This window comes from Ruditapes philippinarum, unplaced genomic scaffold (genome assembly GCF_026571515.1).
Source record: "Ruditapes philippinarum isolate M1 unplaced genomic scaffold, ASM2657151v2 ctg550_1_1_1_1, whole genome shotgun sequence".
Lineage (NCBI taxonomy): Eukaryota > Metazoa > Mollusca > Bivalvia > Venerida > Veneridae > Ruditapes > Ruditapes philippinarum.
The window spans coordinates 513,724-536,611 of NW_026854566.1; the positions used below are offsets into that span (position 1 = coordinate 513,724).

Genomic DNA, 22,888 nt, shown 5'->3' on the forward strand with positions numbered 1-22,888 from the left:
CTAGGTTACATCTTCATTTAAGACAGTACAAGGGATTAAACAAGTATTGATAGATCCCTATTCCGACCTTTAATTTGAATAACAATATATTAAACCACAAACATGAACAAGTGCTCTTTTGTTAACAAATATGATTGTAGTGAAATACTTATTGTATCCACTAATCTGTTAATTAGAATTAGACAGGTCAGGGATCTATGCATTACTAGTGGGTATCTTGGGGTGCCTGTTGCAAAGTGGTTAAGGTTGTTCATAATGTAGACTTAAAATCATATGCCCGTCTACGCTGTGAGTTTGAATCCCATCAGGAATGTTCACACAATGAAGGGATCCAGATACTTTACAGACTATTTGTGGATCTAAATTTACTCAGGTGCAAGTTGGACCCTGAAATGATGCATGGAGAAGCACCAGAGGTCTCTATCAGAAAAGCAGGGAAGTCACCATAATATGATATTACAGTGTTGTTGGATCATAAAATCAAACCACAAAAAACTAATGGATGAAATTAATTTGGCATAATGTATTTTTTCAGGAAAGATAAAGTTATGCCTGGTACCAGCCATGTTATATCACTGTATAGACAGATGTTAAGAAAAGGGAGATCACTTCAATTCACTGACAAAAACTACTTTTACCACAGAATTAGAGATGAGTTTGAAAAGAACAAGCATCTGACCAAAGAAGCTGACATTTCATTTGCTATTCAGGTATGTAGTTAATGCCTAATATGAATTTGTACAGCTCTAGCCAGTGTCTTAGTGGACATCTTTGAATGTCTGCTTGGCTCAAGGTTGATTTTACATACATGTGCATGATTTGGCTAAAGTCAAGGTGAGAGCAGCTACGTGAATGTCTTGTTATAATTTCAAGATTTTTTACACAGTCTATATAACACCATTATAAATTTTACTATTAAACTGTGAGTTTTACAGTACTTTTAAAATTAAAAATGTTTTTTCACTATAAATTACTGCAAAATTCAGGTTCAAGATTTATTGAATCAGCCTTTTGGGACAACTAGGCTATACATTTATCCATAGAAATCTCTAAATAATGTAAATATGGCTTTTGGGACTGCATCAATAAATTACTTGAATATAATATTGATGATTTGTTATCAAGAACTTGATAAGTGTAGGTTTTTCCAAGCAAATCCCATGATACAAACAAATGTTTCTGTATTAAGTCTACTGGAATCTTTGTTATGAATCTCATATTCCAAGAAAATAAGGATAAATTATACACTAAAATATTTTTTGTTCTTCTATTTCAGAAAGCTGAAACTTTTCTGAAGAATAACAGGGTAGTATAGGATGCAGAGAATGTTTAAGAAGCATTTAATCAAAATGCTAACACCATTTAAGAGATAACCAGAAGATAAGTTTGTAAAAGTTGATTGAATACCAAAGTAGTAGACAAGAAAGAAGATAAAAACTTTGTTTAGGTTTTAATTACAGAATTTGTTTTGAACTAGAAGTAAGTGTAAAGACATAGTTTGGCATACAAGAGGACACTTGTAACAAGGTTTATAAAGAAAAGATGGAGAATGAAAATATGAACATTTCAGACAATGTAGCTATGGTGACAGCTGTCCAGGAAAATAATGTGGATCAAGTGAAACGGCTCATAGAAAGGGGACAGAATCAGTTCTGTCTTGATTCTGGGTTATGCTGGGCATCTAGACTAGGTTACCTCCCTTTAGTTGTCTTACTAGTGGAGGGAGGAGCAGATCCAAATTCTGAGGTTTGGGGTGGATTTTCTCCCCTGATTTGGGTAACTATTTTTTCTGGTGATACAGATGTAGTGCGATATTTGATTAACTCTGGAGCAGACGTAGATCACAGTTCTGCGAAAAGAAAACAGACTGCTATACATGCTGCTGTTATAAAAGGAGATTCAAGACTGGTTCAGTGTCTTATTGACTCGGGAGCCAGTCTAGACGTTCAAGATTATCTCTACAAAACGCCGCTTCTTCATGCCGTACAAAGAAACATTCACAATGTTGTGTAAACTTTGATTCTTAATAATTGTAATGTGAATTTACCTGGTTTTGTAAATGGCACAAGATTATCTCCCCTTTTAGTAGCTCTTCTTCAGAGTAATTTGGAGATCACAAAAATGCTTTTACTGGCAGGGGCAAAATTTGAACAAATGGCTATCTATCAAACATTCACATTGGCACATTTCTATAAAACTGTTGAGGAAAGTTTGAATCTTGAGGTGAGACCGATCTACCTTCAGCAACAATGTAGAGTTAGCATAAGAGAGCTTCTTAAACCCCATTTCCTGCAAAAACTGAAACAAATTGAGTTACCTCCCCTGTTACGTGAGTTTCTTAGCATGGATGAATTGAACAGAGTTTTCTGAAAGTTACTGAGCTCACCTTAGGGCAAAGTATTCAAGAATTAATTATTGTCATCATTTAATGTGTATTTATCTGTAAAGTTAAATTTCACCATTCTAGAGATGTGATTTATCTTCTTAGCATTTTAAAACTTGATCTAGAAATTAAAGGTCAAACCTGAAAAGATGCATCACCAATGTTAAAAAAAGCTAGGTCACTAGATCAAATCAAATCAAAGAAATAGTTTTGAACCATTCAGTACCATGTATGCTGACCTTGCTCTGTACTGTTGGTGAAGTCTTACTATCATCACCAATACCACTACTACCATAATTACAAATACCACCATTACTTATACTTCCATTACCAATACTACTTTTACCATTACAAATACCCACCGTACTAAATACCACCATTACTAAAACCAGCATTAGTAATAATAATACATTGTATTACCAATACCACCATTTCAAATACCACATTACAAATACCAGCATTATTAATACCAGTATTACTAATACTACCATTATCAACACCACCATCACTTATACCACCATTACCAATAATACCATTATCAATTCAACTGTTTTACCAACTACAAAAAAGTTTAATAAATAACAAATCTGAAACATAATATTTCAGGCACAGCTATTAATTAAGATATTCAGCCTGTGGTGTAAAATTATTAAGAATGTGTTAAATGCTTATGTTTATACAAAATCCAGCATTCATTACTAGAATTACTGTCTAACTGCTGTTAAATGAAATAATGTGAATGCCCAATTATTATGCATAGATATTAACTTGTGCATGAAATGAAATTTATAGAACCTCTTATATTAATTTTCTATGTCTAGGGGTCATGTGAATGATACCAGTAATAAACAGGGTTTTTCTCCTTGTATTTCATTAAGTTAGTGATATATTGGATATTCCTAACAGCATGTCTGACAGTGTAATAAACATACTTGAACCTTACTTAATGTGGTAACAAAATTTTAATATCCCTAGTCTGATGTTATTATTGAATGGGATAGGAATTCTGTGAAGTTTAATCAGTCAAAAGGAATATATTTTAGGTTTGATGAACAGTTATGGTCAATAAATGGAAATGAAGAAATAAAGATGGAGAAACATTCCAAAAATAGCATCCAACCATCCTGAAAAACCAGGTCTCCAGTGGTAAAGGTTGTTCACTTTTGGACAGTTGCCCCTGAATACTGTTAGTTTGAATCCTGTAAGGGTCTTTTAGATTGTTTTGTTAGAGGAATTTATCTGGTATATTTTACATTTTAACTAGGCATGGCTGGTCACATAATGCTTTTCTCCAGCAGTAAAATAGCTGCTGCATTGTTGAACATATCAATGGTTAACTACAAAACTGCAGTAACTTGTATTGAATAAAGAAGAACTTACAACTTTACCCTTCTGATGTAACCCTAAATCGAAACAGAGAAAAATGAGACATGTAAAACCATTATACTGCACACATACACTGCCCTGCATTTTTGAACAAATCTATTTATTTTTGAAACAAAATGTTAAAAAACTTTGTTGAAAGTATTTAAAATAAATTTGTGAAGGGTGTTCAAAAAAAAAGAAATGGAAGTAACATCACAATCTGCATTATACCAGTAAATGTCATAAAGTTTAGAGCATTGCAACTTTTGAATCATTCCAGGAAGACCAGTCTGATTTGTGTTATTATATTTTTGATAATTTTGTATCTTTAAAACATCTTTTGTGTATGTATACATTTTGAAATATTTTGTATCATTTGACTAGATTTTGTATAATTAAACCAGGTTTTGTATACATTTCAGTTATTTTGTATATATTCCAGGCAAATTTTGCAAGGTAAAAACAGGATGTACACAATTGGAACACATTTTGCTTTCATTTAATTACATGTTGTAAATGAAGTGTACCAAAACTTGTTTTGCATCATTAGTTGAAAACAACAACAATTTTTGCTTCTTTGTGATATTTTTTGTAACTTAAAGCAGATGCCTCCAGATTCATGCTAAGTTTCATGAAAATTATAAAAATGTATTCAAAAGTAAAATATTTTGAAGTGAACAAAGAAAATAATTTACACATTGCACACAGAACTTGCAATCCATGTAAATTACCAAAGAGATCAAAGTAAGCAAAAATAGTCCTTACTGTTTGAATAATGCAGTAACAATATGGTGATGAATACATTAAAATCTGTCATTAATCCCACAAACATATAAATTATGACTTGAATCTTAAATCTTTTTAATTTTCTCAAAATGTTATTACATTTTACTGACATATTTTCTCTCCAAATATTTTGGAAACATGCAGCTTTAGCTTGGGAGACATATGTTGTTTCATTAGAATTAATTTGTAAATCATTAGCTTTGAAAGGGACTCCACTGAGGTTGTTTGACATTCATTTGAATTTCTCAGTACTAGTATACATGTATTTCTTAATTATTTTTCTGTTTTAAGTTACCAAGGCGTAAACAATTCAAATTTTATGTTTCTAAGCTTTAGGACCCCAGTTTAAGCTGCTTAATTTGTGAAATGGATTTGCCCATATTTAAATTTGAAAACAGTCCATTCAAAGTTAAAGGGATTTCAATATCAAAATACAAGAATTGAATGTAACCAGTATAGAGCCTGGTCAGACTGCTTTGACTTGTTTGGATGGTCTGGCTTTATATTGGTGGCAAAGGGTAATATTTTCAGTTCCAGCAGGTTAAAGGGTTAAAAAGTATTGTTGTTGTGATCATTTTCAGCCATAAAGAAGCAGAACATATTTACTTTTTTTTTCAAAATTTAAAAAAAGTTCAGATGCATGTATCAAATTTCAATTTCCTTTTTAGAAGACTTTTAAAATATATAAGTACTGTATGTCAAATGTATATGCAGTAGCAAATTTTTAATTACGTTTGCATTAACACCTCATCTTGTAAGTAAGAATTTGTTTATAGAAAGAATATTGTTTTATTTACATTTGTAGTATGCTTTTGTAGACAAGTTTTTCTGCATCTTTTTGGAGATGTGTTGTTTAACATATTAATTGTTATATTGGTAATGATTATTTAAGTTAAATTAGTAGAAAATTATTAAGTGTTCAGTGAGAAATTGCTTGAAAGTGTTTTTTCAAGCGAAATATTTTTGCAATTTACTTCCCAAGAAATATGAAATATTTTTGCATAAAATCTAAATTTTGTTTGTATTTTCAAATTGATAGTTGAGTTTGTTTTATGTTATAACATATAATTTTATAAGTTAGAGAGTTGTTTTGTTAATGATATTTTATGTATAACACGAAATGCATGTATAACAGGAATGAAATTAAAATTATTGAAAAATAGTTTGACTTATACATCGGATTCGGTCCAGTTATTTGATTAGTTCTCAGCTCCACGCCCATGATTGTTAAAATCACAAATGCATGCTGTGGTAAAAGTCCTGCCCTTTCAAGGTATGTGCTATGGTATACACCCGTTCAAATTTCCTATAGTAAAATCTCTGAAAAGTCTCCCCTCCTGAAAGCTTATGGTTAATATTTGGCTGTTTTTAGCTCACCTGAGCTAGCTCGGGGTGAGCTTTTAGGATCGTTGAATGTCCGTCGTCCGTTGTCCGTCGTCCGTCCACACTTGTTCGTTAACACTCTAGTGGTCACATTTTTGACTCAACCATCACCAAACTTGGTCAGGATGCTTGTCTAGGTAATTGCTCGGATGAGCTAGGTCACAGGAGCTAAAAATAGAAAAACCTTGATAGCACTCTAGTGGTTACATTTTTGACTCAATTATCATCAAACTTGGCCAGGATGCTTGTCTAGGTAATTGCTCGGATGAGTTCGAACATGGGTTATCTCGGATGAAAAACTAGGTCATAGGAGCTAAAAATAGAAAAACTTTTATAGCACTCTAGTGGTCACATTTTTTACTCCATTATCATCAAACTTGGTCAGGATGCTTGTCTAAGTAATTGCTCAAATGAGTTCGAACATTGGCCATCTCGGATGAATAACTAGGTCACAGGAGCTAAAAATAGAAAAATCTTGTTAACACTCTAGTGGCTACTGTTTTGATCCAAATATCCTGGAAATCGGTCTGAAAGTTTGTTTTGATGATTTCTAGGTCAAGTTCTAATATGGGTCACCTGGGGTAAAAAACTAGGTCACACTGATCAAATATGAATAATCCTTGTTAACACTCGAGTGGTCACATTTTTGACTCACCTGTCATGAAACTTGCTCAGAATGCTTGTCTACGTAATTGTTCGGATGAGTTCGATGCGTCAGGTGAGCGATCTTGAGCCATCTTGGCCTTTTTGTTAAATTTACACATGAAAAATTGTGCTGTCTCAGACAAATATACTTCATATTTAATAAAAACAAATATGAAAAATAAACACGAAAGTGACCGAAATCAAAATTCATATTTATATTTAGGGACTACTTTCAGATGTTTTTCTCCGGCAGCCAATTGCTTTATTATTAGCTCACCAAAAACGAAATTCAGGGTGAGCTATTAGTATCAAAGGGGGATGCTCCGGCGTCCGTCAGTCCGTCGTCATGCGCAACAACCGTCTTCTTCTCTGAAACTCCAAGGCAGATTTACTTCAAATTTGGTCTGTAGCATTTTGTGACAGTCACACTTAAATAAATTTGCTCATGTCATTTCAATTGGCCCCTTTCAGGGGTCAACAGAGCTAAAAATAGAAAACCCTTTAAACATCTTCTACTACAGAACTAATTGATGGATGATCACCAAACTTTGTCTGTAGCATTCTTAGGTAGTCTTTTATCAGGTGTGCTCATATTAATTTGATTGGCCCCTTTTAGGGGTCTCTAGAGCTAAAAATAGAAAAACCTTTAGACAATTTCTTCTACAGAACTAATGGATGGATGATCACCAAACTTTGTCTGTAGCATGTTTGGGTTGTCTTTTATCAAGTTTGCTCATACTAATCTGAATGGCCCCTTTTTAGGGGCCTTCAAAGCTAAAAATAGAAATACGGTTAAACGTCTGCTTCTACAGAACTTATTGATGGATGATCACCAAAATCTGCCTGTAGCATTCTGAGGTAGTCTTTTATAATGTGTGCTCATATTAATTTGATTGGCCCCTTTTAAGGGCTGCTGAAGCTAAAAATAGAGATACATTTAAACATCTCCTTTTACAGAACTGATTGATGGATGATCACCAAACTTTGTCTGTCTTTAGCATTCTTAGGTAGTCTTTTATCAGGTGTGCTCATATTAATTTGATTGGCCCTTTTTAGGGGTCTCAAGAGCTAAAAATAGAAAAACCTTTAGACAATTTCTTCTACATAACTAATGGATGGATGATAGTTTGCTCATATTAATTTGATTGGCGCCTTCTAGGGGCCACTAAAGCTAAAAATAGAACAACCTTTGAACATCATTTCCTACTGAAATAATTGATAGATAATCACCAAACTTTTTTTGTAGCATTCTTAGGTAGTCTTTTATTAAGTTTGCTCATATTAATATGATGAGCCCCTTTTAGGGACCACTAAAGCTAAAAATAGAAAAAAACTTTGAAAAAAAGTTGTTTCTGGTGAGCGACTCTGGGCCATCATGGCCCTCTTGTTAATTTATTATAACAAGGGCTGTGAAAATAAGTGGAATTTTATCATATTTCCTGAAAATGTACTCCATAATTCACTCAAAAGAAAAAAGTAACCTCTTAAGTTTCGTATATTGTATGTAAATACACTTTTTAAATCATTCACTGAATAATAAGTCTACTATCGATAACAGCTGGATATTGTACTTCTTCATGTATCTGTACCCATTATGGATTCCTCCCAGAGGATGATTTATTTCAAAACAATGTGTTTATTTTCTCTTCTTTTCTCTTCCTTTATTGTAAATGCACCTGATATAACCCTCGTTTTTTGGTCCTTTGATTTAGGAAGCTGTCTATTTTACGACCCATTCCATTCTTTTCGCTGTCGACAAATTATCCCGTATTTGAAATTACCCGGTATGTGAAATTGAACAGTTATGGTGACATTGTGAAAATGCATTGTCATGCTTTAGAGACAGCCAATATTTCTCAAAGGGTTTTTATTTCGTAAAAACAAATCTCTTAAATTCAGTTCCCCGGATTTCGGCAACATTTATTTTAATAGGATTTTTTAAATTACATGGAACTTCTGAGAAGTTTATTTAATAGAAGAACATAAAAACGTTCATGAAAGCACTATAAATTTTCAATTGACATTGACATTTAGTTAAAGCACAATTAACGTTGTGTATTTATCGTTTATTGTTTTTGTACGGGCAAATTGCCATATTGCATTATGTTTTTCAGTCAATTCGAAAGTCAAAATATTTTTCCAGCCACAAGGACTGGGATCCTTAGATTTATTTCTGGCCCTGATGATTTTTCCCGGCCCGGAAAGGTATATTTGTAGGGTTAGGGGAGGGATATTGCCATAATTATAAACAAAAATATTTAGCAAATATGAATTATCAGACTCAACTATAAGATAATATGAAAAAATATACAAAAACATAATAAATAAAACATAAGCATAATTCACAAGAAAACGATACATCTTTCAAAGGTTTAATTTTGAAGATTGGAGAAAAAATATGTTTTGGTAAGGAAATTATCCAACACAAGATAGTGGCTTACATTACTTAGCAAAAACTGATTGTATCTTGCGGTGATTTTGGTTATCTGGGTCTTGAATACAAGCAAAAATGAAAAAAAGATCAACTTGGAAGTTTTGCATATTTTACATTGTTTTAGAAGGCCAAAAATTGTTTCAAACTGGCTGAAATTTTATCCGGACATGAGGACTGACTGTACTGAAATTAACCTCGGCCCTCCTGATTTTTAGCTGGCGAGGTCCGAGGACCGACAGACTTTTGCACAGACTGGTTTTTCTTTTTTAATTCTGTATCATTTATTTAAAACAATGCTATTCCCAAATTTCTTTGATATAAAATCACAAAAATAGCTTTGCAGCCACATTTCATATTTCAAATGTAAGCGATATAGTTTATTTTATTCTAAATTAAATAATTGATTGTTTTTTTTTCAAATTGACTTGATGCAACATCGGCTATAAAAACAAGACATCAAGCCTACGTCTATAAAACAGTCGAAACTAATTGCAGTACTGTAAATATACCGATGCAGATGCGTTATCCTTAATTATATATGCGTTTATCATTTATAATACAGTATTCATATAAGCCAAAATCAATCAAAATGATTGACCTTTGTATATAACTTATATCGTTAACTGCCAATGAACCGATAAGCGTTTGTATGTTTGCATTACGACATATTCAAAAGAGGATTTACAAAATTTATAAACTCTGACATTTATTTTAAGTTTGCATCTAAAAGACATCCATGTCTTCTAATCCTATCATTCTATGATAAGAGACTTTCCACATGAATCGTTTCAGACAGTATTTGTTTTTATTGACAATATTATTGTTGATATACAGTTTTATTTTACGATAGCAGAAATAAAGCTCGACATTTTTACGGCTACATAAATCAGTATAACTGCGACCATATTTTGCTGGTAAGGACATATTCTTGTCTTTAAGATATACAATACTTTGTCATAAAGACGATTCTGACGTCAATATGACGTATTAGTTTAGTCAGACGTAAGGTTATACTCAAAATGAATATTTATATACGGAACAATATTAACTTTCCTCGTAAAGCAATGTCGTAACCAATAAAACGTGTCAAACTGTAATGCAAGTGTCTGGAAATATTTATAGTTATTTTCATGCCATAAAACAGAAATAGTTTTTTTTTTTATAAAAACAGGATCTTATAACCTTTTGTGTGATATGTGACTTATTTCTTGAGTCCAATCCAGCATATATAATCTACAAAGGGGTGGATCCCCATATGGATCTCAAAATTGAGCATCGTTGAGCTCAGATGGAATTTTGACCGGCAATACCTGTATTTCGGGATCATTCTCAATAAATGTTTCAATAAGGGTTTGTTTGAATGTCAAGCATCGTTTGGTGGTAAGATTTGTGAAAACTCTGTATTTGGTGACCGTTTAGCGACATTTTCTTCATACGCATTGCATATTTTGGGCTCACCAGAGCCCACGACGGAAAAAAATATTTTTAGACTGCATAAAAATCCCAACAAAATGTGTAAATATAGAGGAAAACCAGGAGGGTAGAAACACATTTCGATATTCTGAAAAAAGCTTTGAATTTTATATAAATGTTTAAAACGGTGAAAACTCACCCTGTGACAGACCTATTTTCTCGTTAAAGCTCACATCTGGAGCAGCGGAAATTCACATAATATTATTTACCGATGCTCAATTTTAAGATCCATATGGGGTTGCATCTCCGTGATCTAGATTATAATGACTTTCGAACCAGGCCTATAAACAGAAAGGGCAGATAAGTCAATACGGAGATTGGTGAGCTTAAACTGTTTCTGGCAATAGGTATCATTTTTTATGATAATGGAAAGTTTCAATGCTGTTATGTTATGTCTGTTTATGCACATGTATGTATATATGTAATAATTATAAAATTCGCCTTAAATTTATGTTATTGTTAGAGATGGCGCAATATGAATAAATGTCCTACTTTGATTATTTGTAGTCTATTGACTAGATTAATTCATTTGGACGCTGAACCTAACATAATAATGAGGTTAAATATAGGTTTCTAAGCGTATTATAACATGAATAAATGATATTCCGTTGCAGTTTTCTTGCACGGGACATAACTCAGAATGTACAAGAGATATCAACTTCAAATTTTGTAATTAGATACATCTGAATGAGTAGAAAAACGGTGCATAAAAAAGCGTTAATTTTGGAGTTATTGCGATTTGTTCATTTTTACACTTTGAACTTTGTCCGGTACATATCAGGTATCAACATGGAACTTTGTAGATAGATAGATCTTTTTAAGTAGAAAATCAGAAATCTCAGGAAGAAAGAATGTATTGCCTGAAAACTCCACATCCAAACTTTAATTCATCTTATTGATGTAGGACAAATAATTCAAAAACAATTAAAAAAATCTATAAACTACTGCACTCTCCCTATGTGCAAAGTTGTTTACTAAAAAGCACGTTTTCGGGAGTATTCGGCACATGTGACAATATTTATTTTTTTATTATTTCAACAAATTGACACCCTAATTGGTATGGTAAAATATGTAAGCATGTCTTTCTGTAAGTCGTTATTTGAATCATAAATGCAAATGTGGTGGCATGACCGAGTGGTTAACGCGCCGGACTAGTAATCTAAGAATCGCTGTCTGCGTGGGTTCAAGCCCGGTCAGGGGCGAGCAAGAACCTCGACACTCATTGCTCAGTACTTGTTGGTTCCAGAAACGAATTCGAGAGTGTGTCTATAAGCTTTAGGCTTCCTACATAATCGAACTAAATTTCTGTATAAACCAAGTTAAGCTACAAGACGGTTATAAGAGAGAAGAATAGACAAATTGATTTGTGATTTGAACATTTATTTGAAAGAATTGATATTATATAATTTTGATAAGCAGATGTTATTATGTCATTTAATGATAAGATTTGTGTACAATTATCACAAAAGCATGGCAATGTTTGACACATATCGTCTGTTACAAGTACATAACAATTTCTCTATTCCATGACATGTGAAAATATATTACCACAGCAGACACATAATCTTAAGTAAAGATACCCATGATTGCACTCTGAAAGACAAATGCACATTGGTTTACTGAGAGGCTATAAAATATAGACATTAAACGACTTTGCTTAATAATGGCCGATTGCCTTGTCGCACCATGTGCTTTACCCACGCTAGATATTCTAAATGGAAATGTTCACTTTTTAATATGGACTTAGCCATTTTATTATTTAAGGGTAAAATTTAAAATATGTACTTAATAAATAGCGAAGCAGACTTTGATCAAATGGCAAGGGTGTGCCGGCTGATCTCAGTTTGCAATCATATAACCACCATGCTGGGAGTTAATTAAGGAACGTACAGTTGTTTAATATCCCATTCTTTTAAATATTATAGGCCCATTTATTAAAGAAATATTAAATGGAATAGCAACTGTAGATATTGTTTTTTTTATCAAAATGATCAGTAACAAGCAGAAAGGCGTATTTTAGTGTGTACTAAATGACTACTTTACAGAACACACCTGTATGGACAAAGAATGGCTTTGATCAAACTGGAAGCTGAGTTAAATAGTTTGAAATATGTGTACTGGGGTCCTACATATTTACCGGACAATCAGTTTACCGGACAAAAGCTGTTACTGCTGAATAGTGCTTTATTTTTTGCTTCGATTCAAAAATGATACAGTCTGAATTGTACACACACTTTCTATTTCAAAGTAAATAACAACAAAACCACTCTCAGGTAAATATTGTTGATTCAGTTCTTTATCTACTAACATTCCCTTTTGTTTACTAGTTATTTCATGACCTGGTCATGCGGGGGAATAACATTTTTAAATGATAAAAAGTAATTTTAAATTTAGTCTTAACAGTATCTCGTTGTTGTCTTTTACAAAGAAGTGCAAATTAAAAAAACATATAAGGAAACGGGTTACGCCCATGGGAGGAAACTCTACATGAAATGTAAATGAAATAGATTTTATGGCTTTTGGAACATGCTACAAAAGGAAACAGTATGAGAAAGAACAGAATTCCATTTGAATATTAAAATGTTTCATACGTTAAAGGATTATGAAGTATCAATACGTTAATTGAGTTAATAGTGTAAATTTCAATTACACCCTATATATTTGCCTCTTCATAACAGGCATGGCTGCCGTGTCTATTTCTAGTGACATACTAGGTTTTTTCAAATATCTTGACCTTGCCCTTCAATAGTCGTAGTTTCCTTGCGGATTATTTAAAGATTAATTTTAATTCACGACTTCAAAAATGTTTGAAACACAATGTCCGGTAAATTGAGTTGTTTACTCGATTTTTTTCCTCTTATAATGGCCTACTTTAAAGACACATTTCTACAGTCAAATGTTTAATTTCATGTTTGATAAAAGAATGTTAATGTGCATTAAAAACCCAAAATCATTTGGGTAAAATTCCATTCTATTTTAATATTTTAAATAAAGGTTACAGATAAAAAAAAACTTCATATTTTGTCCGGTAGTATGTAGGATCCCAGTAACGTTTTATAAATTTGGAAAACTGGTGAAAAAGCAAACAATAAGGCTACATCATATCAACCTGTTTCTATATTTTTGTAAACAGTTTGATTCGTATTAAATGCTTATCAGTAAACAAAATTATATCAGCAGTTCCATGGAATGTGAGATACAACTGAACGTGAAGGTATTCCATAAAATACCAAATTATATATTAATTATTATTAATTGATAGTTAAATACACAAACTTAAGTTGCACATTGACCATATAATGTAAATAAAATTTCTTTTCTTTTCAAAAAAGGGATACCTTAACAAAAATGACTGAAAATATGCCGCCATTATACTGTCAAGACAAAATTTCCTCCTCAAAAATGTTTTGTATTATTTTTCAAAGAAACATCATCAAAATAATTATCATCATAATATTTTCTTCTTTCGAGCCCTATCTCTTACTTCTGTGTCACGAAAAGGTACAAAGTTAAAAGTACACATCATTGGATAAACATCTATAAATCTTTCTGACGTGGATTCAAATAAAATAAAAAATGGTATTCCATGTATTATTAATTACATCATTAAATGCTGATGACAGACAATTGTACTCCCGCAAAAATTGTTTGCACCTATGTTTTTTTACTAAATCTAAGACAGAAAAAAACACAATGAATATATGACAGCAGACCCGCCAATCAGTTTTGTCAAGCCTTTCGCAGCAATACTTACACATGCACTATCTTAGCATTAAATTTTGATAAACCTGCGTTTGTCTTTAAAAAGTCATGACGTACAAAACAATCTTTCTTTCTCAAATGTATTCAAGGTACCCTTTAACTTTAATAGTTTTTAAGCTGCGTCCAACATTAACTGCATGACATTCAACCATATATATTTCATTGTATTTGTACATTGTAAAATTAATCGCCTACAAAATAAATCACCTACTGAAAAACATTCAGTTTGTAATAAATGCAAAATAATGCCTGATAATTCATGTTTATAGATAATACTTAAAAACACATTTGTTATTAACGAATATATACTATTACAAAGAATATGGTTTCGTGAGTACAAAATAAACACCATTAAAGTACCGATTGTAAAAGGATAGTATGTAATTAAAAAAGTATAAGATTAAACCTCATTAGACCAAGGCGTTGCTTAACAAATATGAATTTAGGTAATTAGAAGTATAAATTTTCATGCAATTAGCATTTTTATCAAACCATCAAATCAACGATAAAAGTTAAGGTTAATAAGACATTTGCATATCAAGGAACCAATAGATTACATGGCCAGATGTAAAGACTTATTCAATTAAGCAATTAATTGCAAAAATGATAGACTTGACAATATATTAAAACGTCCATATGTTATTTCATAGTAAGCTTAACATTTATTTAGTTCTTTACCATTCAAACGTTGAAATGTTCCCGAGTTGTGATATATGTTAAAAGTCAAACAAAAGTGAACTGAATGATATTGTTTAATTAACCCATATTTTAGAGTAATTGCTTTAAAAAATTGTCAGATAAATTGACAAAAAGTGTTAGAAAAGTTGAAATCAGGATAAAGACAAAATACATATCAACAAAGTTTGTGTGTGGATAACTTTATACGACTTATTTTAAGGTATGTGCTTACCTATGTCATAGTGAGTGTTATTCCACTGACCTGATAATTAATTTACTGATCTATATTTTTTTTTATTTTACTGACCTGATAATTATTTTACTTACCTGATGATTATTTTACTTACCTGATAATCATTTTACCCACATGATGATTATTTTATTGACATGATGATTATTTTACTGACCTCATTTATAATAAATTAATTTTCCCGATATTAATTTATTTTACTGACTTGGTGTTCGTAGTAATACAAATGTTGTAGTAACATTTTATTTTACAATAAACTTGCAACCATTTGGGCATCTTATGTGATAATTGCATTTTGTGCTTTTTAAAATTATTTAAATTTGGATAAACTGATTGTATGTTCATGTCGTTGAAGACATTCATATAAATGAACATTTTTCGTTTATTTTGAATACATCCGTGGAATTATTCAAAACTAAACTGTGTCTCATGAAGTTAATATTATTTATCATTTATAAATTTGAAAAGGGAACTCATTCAACTATTCCTCTAGCGATATGATAGAAATTTACGAAAACATTCATCTTTGTATTATCAAGTGAATGCCAAATTAATTTCTCTTACAAACCTGATTGCCAAGATTCACTGCCTAAGAATGTATCAAAATAAGACATTAACAAGATGATTTTATATTTACATGCACCAGGTGTAACTTTATCATTTGTGTTTATTTCTACATAGGTCTATATTTTTTAAACGCACTAAGTTTATTGTGTCTCCGTTTATTATTGAATCGTAATTGAAATGTAACAATGATCAAACATAGTTTTGTTTAAACAAACACATTAAGATTACGATATAGAAGCATGTACATGTATCAACTAATTGCTTTTTAATTACCTTTTAATTAGCCGAAGATATACTACTATATACTTATAAATTAAATAACACGACAAACATTTTTATCTGTTAAAAAAGAGACAAAATATATGATATTGTATCAAAAGTACCCGAAATGAAAATAAATATTTTAAAACCGTTTTACACTTTGATAACGTTTCGTTTTGCTTTTATACAAAAGTAATAGACCTACGTACATAAATCATTTATGTGCATCATCAAGCAATGTAATTGTTGTGTATCTATATTTTAAGTACATATTTTACTTTCTTTCTGCTAAATTCTTGACCCAAGAATACTAGCTGCATGTAGATATCAAAAATATCTTTAGTAATTATAAGAAAGATTAGAGGCGTATGTAGCATTAGGCAGAAAGGATCTGATGCATCTAACATGTTAGACATTATTATCTCCTTTTAATGTAACGGTTATTTAATGTAAGTGCTGTACGCTTCAAGGTCATTTTGATCTGATCTTTTAGGTATTAAGTGACTAATATGAACGAAACAATTGAAACTATTTATAGGAAGTTTAAAACCTCAAAGTTGAGCAAAAACATTTGCATTTGGCCATTGAGAGGCAAAGCATCTGTAATATTGGATAAAATAAGTGATGCTGACATTCATTTTAGAAAACACACAGTGTTACATATATTTCGCCTTTAAGGCCTGAGGAATCAAAATTACAGCAACCGTCCCTGAGTGATCGCACGATGCAACTAAATGGGTTCAAATCTAAGCATCTCTTAGCTCCGGCAGGTGATGTGGTTTTGACCGCGAGGTTAACCAAAATCATCATTCCTGTTTCGGCGCCACATGATCAAAATCGTGTTGAAGCGCAGTAAAACCAAACAAAGAACAAATATTTATTGTAATATATTCTATTTTTTCTTAATTGTACAATGTGCACAAGGAATAACATATTCACAATATTGGGATTATTGAAATTAACACTCTCCTTATCAAAACAGTGGTAGATGAACTTTCGATACGCGTTTGAAGGTCTCAGACATAACACCTTTTTGGCATTACATGTAATTGTTTCTGGTTTAGCTTAATCTTTTATTTGGTTCTTGAACGCTTATTTACTCTGCAAACTAAATTTAATTTTAACATTTATTAATATAATGTTTCAATTTAATAGCAATATCATGTTATTCGCTGGAATTGATCAACAACGGCAGCCGAAAATGTCATTTTTTGAGACAATTGAAAAGTTATAATTGGAATTTTGTTTATCAATCAATCATAGCCGTCTATTATAAATGGGTTAATTAAATTTCCAAAATGAATGTACTTTTGTCTACAGTTTGGCAATGCAAGATGAATAGTTATCGTAATTCCTCAAAATAATCGTCTTCAATAACTTGTAGATTAAAATAAAATGACCTGATGCGCTTTTCTTTATTGGGGCATGGACAATTTTTGATACATTTTTACCACTTAAAATGTAATGAGTGGTTATTTTTCCAGTTGAGATAATCTTTTATGAAATGATTTGATATTTTATTTGTCTGTAAAAAGCACGATCGTTTATGAGTATTTTTATTAACCAAGGTTAACGTTGCTGTTTTAAATGAATACGTGTAGTTATTTTCTTTAAGCATTATGATCTTTAATTTGATATTAATTTGTATATAGCTATACAACTGCTGTCAGTAGAAAACAAAATTGTGTTTCATTTTTGATTTTTTTTTTAAAATACCTGTTTAAAAATATGTTTGAATATTTCGTTTAGAGCAACTGGCGCATACACGAAATCAAACGAACTAAAAATAAAAACATGATAATAATTTGTTCCGTAACACTTTATTCTGTTTACAAACAATTTGTATGCGAGTAAATTAATTCTTGGCGATGAAAATGTATATATTTTTGCCAATAAAATATTTAACTTGTAAAATTTAATAACAAAGACAATCCATGTTTGACTTCTTTCGAGAATCTGCCATAACATTATGGATAAATAGATAAATCTTTATTATTTTTCATCAAGATATACAATTATACAACAACATGACATATAACAATATTTAATATTTTATAACATAGAAGTCAAACATGTCGAATTTTATACAGAGTCAGTTCATTGCAAAAAAAAAAATTTTGACATGCGGCGAGAGAAAAGGTTAATTCAGAAAAGACAAAATAAGAACAAAAATATGTTCCTTGATGCCTAATGGTGTGACATATTTGGAGGAGGAAAATATATATTAAGATCATAGATTTAAAAAATAGCGGATATAGAATTTAGTTGCAGCCATAAATTGTTTATTATTTTTGATAAATATTTTTTTAAAAGAACTTATTTAATAATATATGTCGTAGCTTTAAATTTAACTGTAAAAAAGAGGTTTGTGCAACTTGCACGGATTTCACGTTCTTGTGTCGTGGTATTTCAACACGTGTGAAATACAATTCGAAAACGTCTAAATTGTGTATATTACTTGTGGAGTAAACAAAATATTTTCGTAGAGGATTGATAACAATGTTAATGACGTGAGTACTACTGTTTGGATTCTGTATTAATCATAAACTCAAGTTGATTTAAGGATAACTGATCATAGATTATAAAGCAGTTGTAAAGTTATTGAAGAGTTGTCTCAGCAACGTTGTTCATTAGCTCACAGTACAATATACTTGATTATATTTGTTCTTGCATTGTGATATTATTTTAGATATTTTGTCTGGGGTATTTATAATATTTAATTATAATTATGAATAAGGGTGAGGAACTCATTTTTATATCGGAGAGGCATTTGAAGCATTTTCATTGAAGTCAACACACATATTGTTTCCCATCGCCTAATTTCAATTAAGTGGTCACTTATTGTTTTAGAATCTTATTTCCTTTCTATCTCGGTAGTATATTATATAAGTTATTTTCAAATCTAAATTTCTTTTTTTTAAAGAGCATGAATTTTAACCATTATTTGATATTGTCAATATGATTACCAACATGGAAACAACATGATTTTATTAAATTTATAGAAAACGTTCACGAGACATAGTTTCATGCCATTTAAGTTAAAGCAATGGTGAACCGTTGGGAATTTTGCTCGTATTAATGATGATTAATTTTCATACCTATGTTTATTATTTATTGATTTATTATCATATATGTATCACGTATGTAAACATAAGGGCAATGGAAGAGCACACACATTTTGCGATCACTTTCTATCTTCACCAAGGACACACACACATTATGTTCCCAATCAGTGCGTCATGCTAAGTTTCTTAATTCATGGAAGTCGAGAGTGTATCACTCAAGTTAAATTATATCTAATGTTAAGCACAGAAATAACATTTTTTGCCGTTATCAGCTTAACAGGACATAGATGTCCTTTCTAGTTTAAGTGTATTATTAATTCATTTGTATGACCGAAAATAAATTACAATGTCACATGTTATACATAAAGTTACTTACGGACAAATACTAACAAGAAAAGTAATTAATTTTCAGTAACTCAGGTCATTTAAATTATATGGACCACCAGATGCAAGGTGTTGTTGAGTTTCTCTCAATCAGAGATTGACTTATAAAATGAGTGTAAACGCATATGTATTAAAACAGTAATATTACAAAAGACAAAAAAATGTTACAGCACCTGAGACATTTATTATTTCAAGTATTTTATAAATAAACATTTAATTGTAATTGCTTTATAACTTGTAAATTTTTTCTACTGAATTTAAACATTGCTACTGAATTATCGTACAGATAACTGTAGAGTACAATTAATTGTACGACGATTATAATGCAAATAATATTATTACGTTTTGATGCCAATTGGATATTGTTAGGAAAAGTCATGATTCATAAGAATAAGAGTGGTGTAATGAAATAATTGCTTTAAACTACTTGAATCAGCGTATAACAAGGCAATGTATTGCATATTTATGATTGCAAGGCTTGTCATTAATTACAATATTACACCACATTAACCATAAAACTTCTTTTAGACAATAATGTTGCATAAATGTGTGGAAGTTATGCGAGTGTAAAACTGCTCTAATCAGCTAATTATACTTTTCTTAGTTTGACGGAAATCTACAATGTTTATCTATTCTTTGAACTATATTTTTATATTGAGATGTAAAGTTCAGCATATATTAAGATATTGTGTTGGATAAACAGTATGTCATAGAGTATAAACAACTGATTGTCATAAGATAATAAAGTAAAATAACATCAACAATTTTGAATTTGTGATAAATAAGTTGAGTGATAAACTCTGACTTGAGTGTGATCTAGTTACATAGAACGGGAACTTATAGAGGATATTCTTTTCATATTTATGTGCGTGTTGCGAGGTTTAGCAAATGACATATAAAACAAAGGTATGTGGAAACATATTTTAGTATGCTTGGGATATTGTCATTCAGTTATCGATTAATGTATAATTGTGAAAACGCTAGCGTTAAGCTCAACCATTTGTGCCAAAATACGCATAATGTGAACTCACATATATTAACAACAACACTGCTGGTTTAAGTAAAAGCTAATCTTTAAGTTGAAATGAATAAAACGGATTGTGTATGCAATTAATTTATTGTGTAGACATGCATTTGAAATGTATCAACTTGCATCTGAATTGCCTTGTGTTAATTACAAAACACACCAAGGAAGATATGACATGATAATTAAATTATGTTAATACATGTAAGGAAAATATGTTAATTTATGTAAGGAATCATAAAGAATATTATCTCATCTTTAGAATTTCTAAAATCTAGTGTTTTTACTCTAATAGCATGATTTTCTAATCATGTCTCTTATTGTTGGATCCACTTATTATATGATTTACAATCTCGTAAGTCGGCCCATTATAATTTCGCTCTATTTCTTGTAAGTAAATCAGTCACATTCGAGGTTTAATTCCAGATTCCACAGTCCATGTTGAGTTGAGTAATCAAGTTTAAAATTCAGCACTATCAAAGACCGAAATGCGATACCGTCTTCCTAATTCATAATCTTTTAATGTGTTGTGTAATTTCATCTGCTGTCACAAAGAATCTTTATCATTCTGCTTCACAATGCTGTCCTGAAAAATACACATAAAACAACTATTAAAGTCATCGAATATCAAACAAAAATACTCATATAAATACAATACAACACAATACAAAATTTTATTCAGCATAAAACATAAACATATGTTTAGAGCCAATACAAACTAAAAATGTTCAGCGACAGACATGACAAAAAAATGAAATTTTATCCGAAGAGAGTAGTTCAAATTACATAAACAATTCTCACAAACGGTCTAGATATACAAAAAATACTAAATATATTGTTACATATATATATTTAAAAAAAAAGTTCTAGTTATTAAGGAAAAAATAGAGTTAGTAGTAAAGATATTTAAATTTAGAGAGTGTATTATGAGATGCGGTTTTTCATTGCAAAATAAATATATTTTGCTAAGTTCAGTAGAACAGATTTAGATTTTGATGACATTAATTATTCGAATTTAGTGATATTTGGCCATCGACAATAATATTGTTTAAAAAATTTACTTCCTAAGTCACGGTGAAATGGACATACTAGCAAAAAATGGTACTCATTTTCAATGGTTTTCATATTGCACGATTTGCAGTCTCTGTTCATGTGGAGTATCATTATATCTTCCAGATTCTATAAAAAGATTATGTGATGAAGTTCTAAATCTTGACATAGCAATTCTATATTTCTTATCAGTAATCACTTTCAGATATTCTTCTAATTCAAATTCATATTTAAAGACACAATATGACTGTAAACGGTTGGAGTTATTGATATCAGAGTACCATTTTTGTAAAAAGTTATCAATAATTCTCTGTTTAATCAATGAAAAAGGAATATCGATTTCAAATTGATCATTCCATACATACAATAAACCATGTTCTTGTAGAATATTTTTTATCTGAAAAGCCCAATTTTTCCCATTATAATTATTTTAAATTGCGATCTGCATCTACTTTTAACATTAAATAGCTTCTTCTAACCAGAGCAGTATCATTCTGTTTTAAAATTTTTATGCAGTACTTATCATATTTATTTTTCGAATGAATAACAAAGGAATTCTTCCTAATTCTCCATAAAGTGTAGATAAATTTGTTGAATTTTTGACACCCAAAATGTGTCTTTAAAGCTTAGTGTGAATAGACACAATATCCTTAGCTTCATGTATACACGGATCCAAAATTTAGAATTGAGGATACTAGTGTATCGAATAACTTACACTTCTGATCCATTGGTAGTTCTACATCATCAAATATACGAAATAGATTATTCATAGCAAATGATGCATGTTGGGCGATGCATTTTTGCGTACGGTACCAATTACCATTTTTGAATAATGTAATACCTAGGTATTTAAAACAGGTTACTGTTTCTATAATATTATTATAAATTTTGAAGTTATACATGGTGTGCCTCCCATTTTCAAAGATCATCGCTTTTGTTTTTGAAATGTTAATTTTTAAACCCCATAAATTACAATAATTTTCCACATCAGTTAACATAGACTGTAAAGTTTCAGGCGTTTTAGCAAAATTGCCTGATCATCTGAATACAGAAGAATGAATAGTTTTAATTCATTTATAGTAAAAATGCCATCAAGATCAGTATTTATATTATCTAAAATGTCGTTCACAAAGAGCATGAAGAGCAAAGGTGAGCTTGAGTCACCTTGCTTCAAGCCCACGTCTGAGTTGAAGAATGCAGATGTATCTGACTTATACCTTGCACAAGACTTTACTGTTTTATACATTGATTTTATGGCCATAACAAATTTACAACTGACATTTTCTGACAAAAGTTTTTGCCACAAAAAGTTTCTTTCAATTTTGTCAAAACACTGTTGATAATCAATGAACACACAATATAGTTTTTCACCAGAATT

At 30.8% G+C, this 22,888-nt stretch overlaps 1 pseudogene; it reads left to right on the forward strand.

The window, feature by feature from the left end:
• The first annotated feature begins 1,321 nt into the window (after window positions 1–1,321).
• Window positions 1,322–5,696, forward strand: LOC132740491 (serine/threonine-protein phosphatase 6 regulatory ankyrin repeat subunit B-like; annotated as a pseudogene).
• Window positions 5,697–22,888: the final 17,192 nt, after the last annotated feature.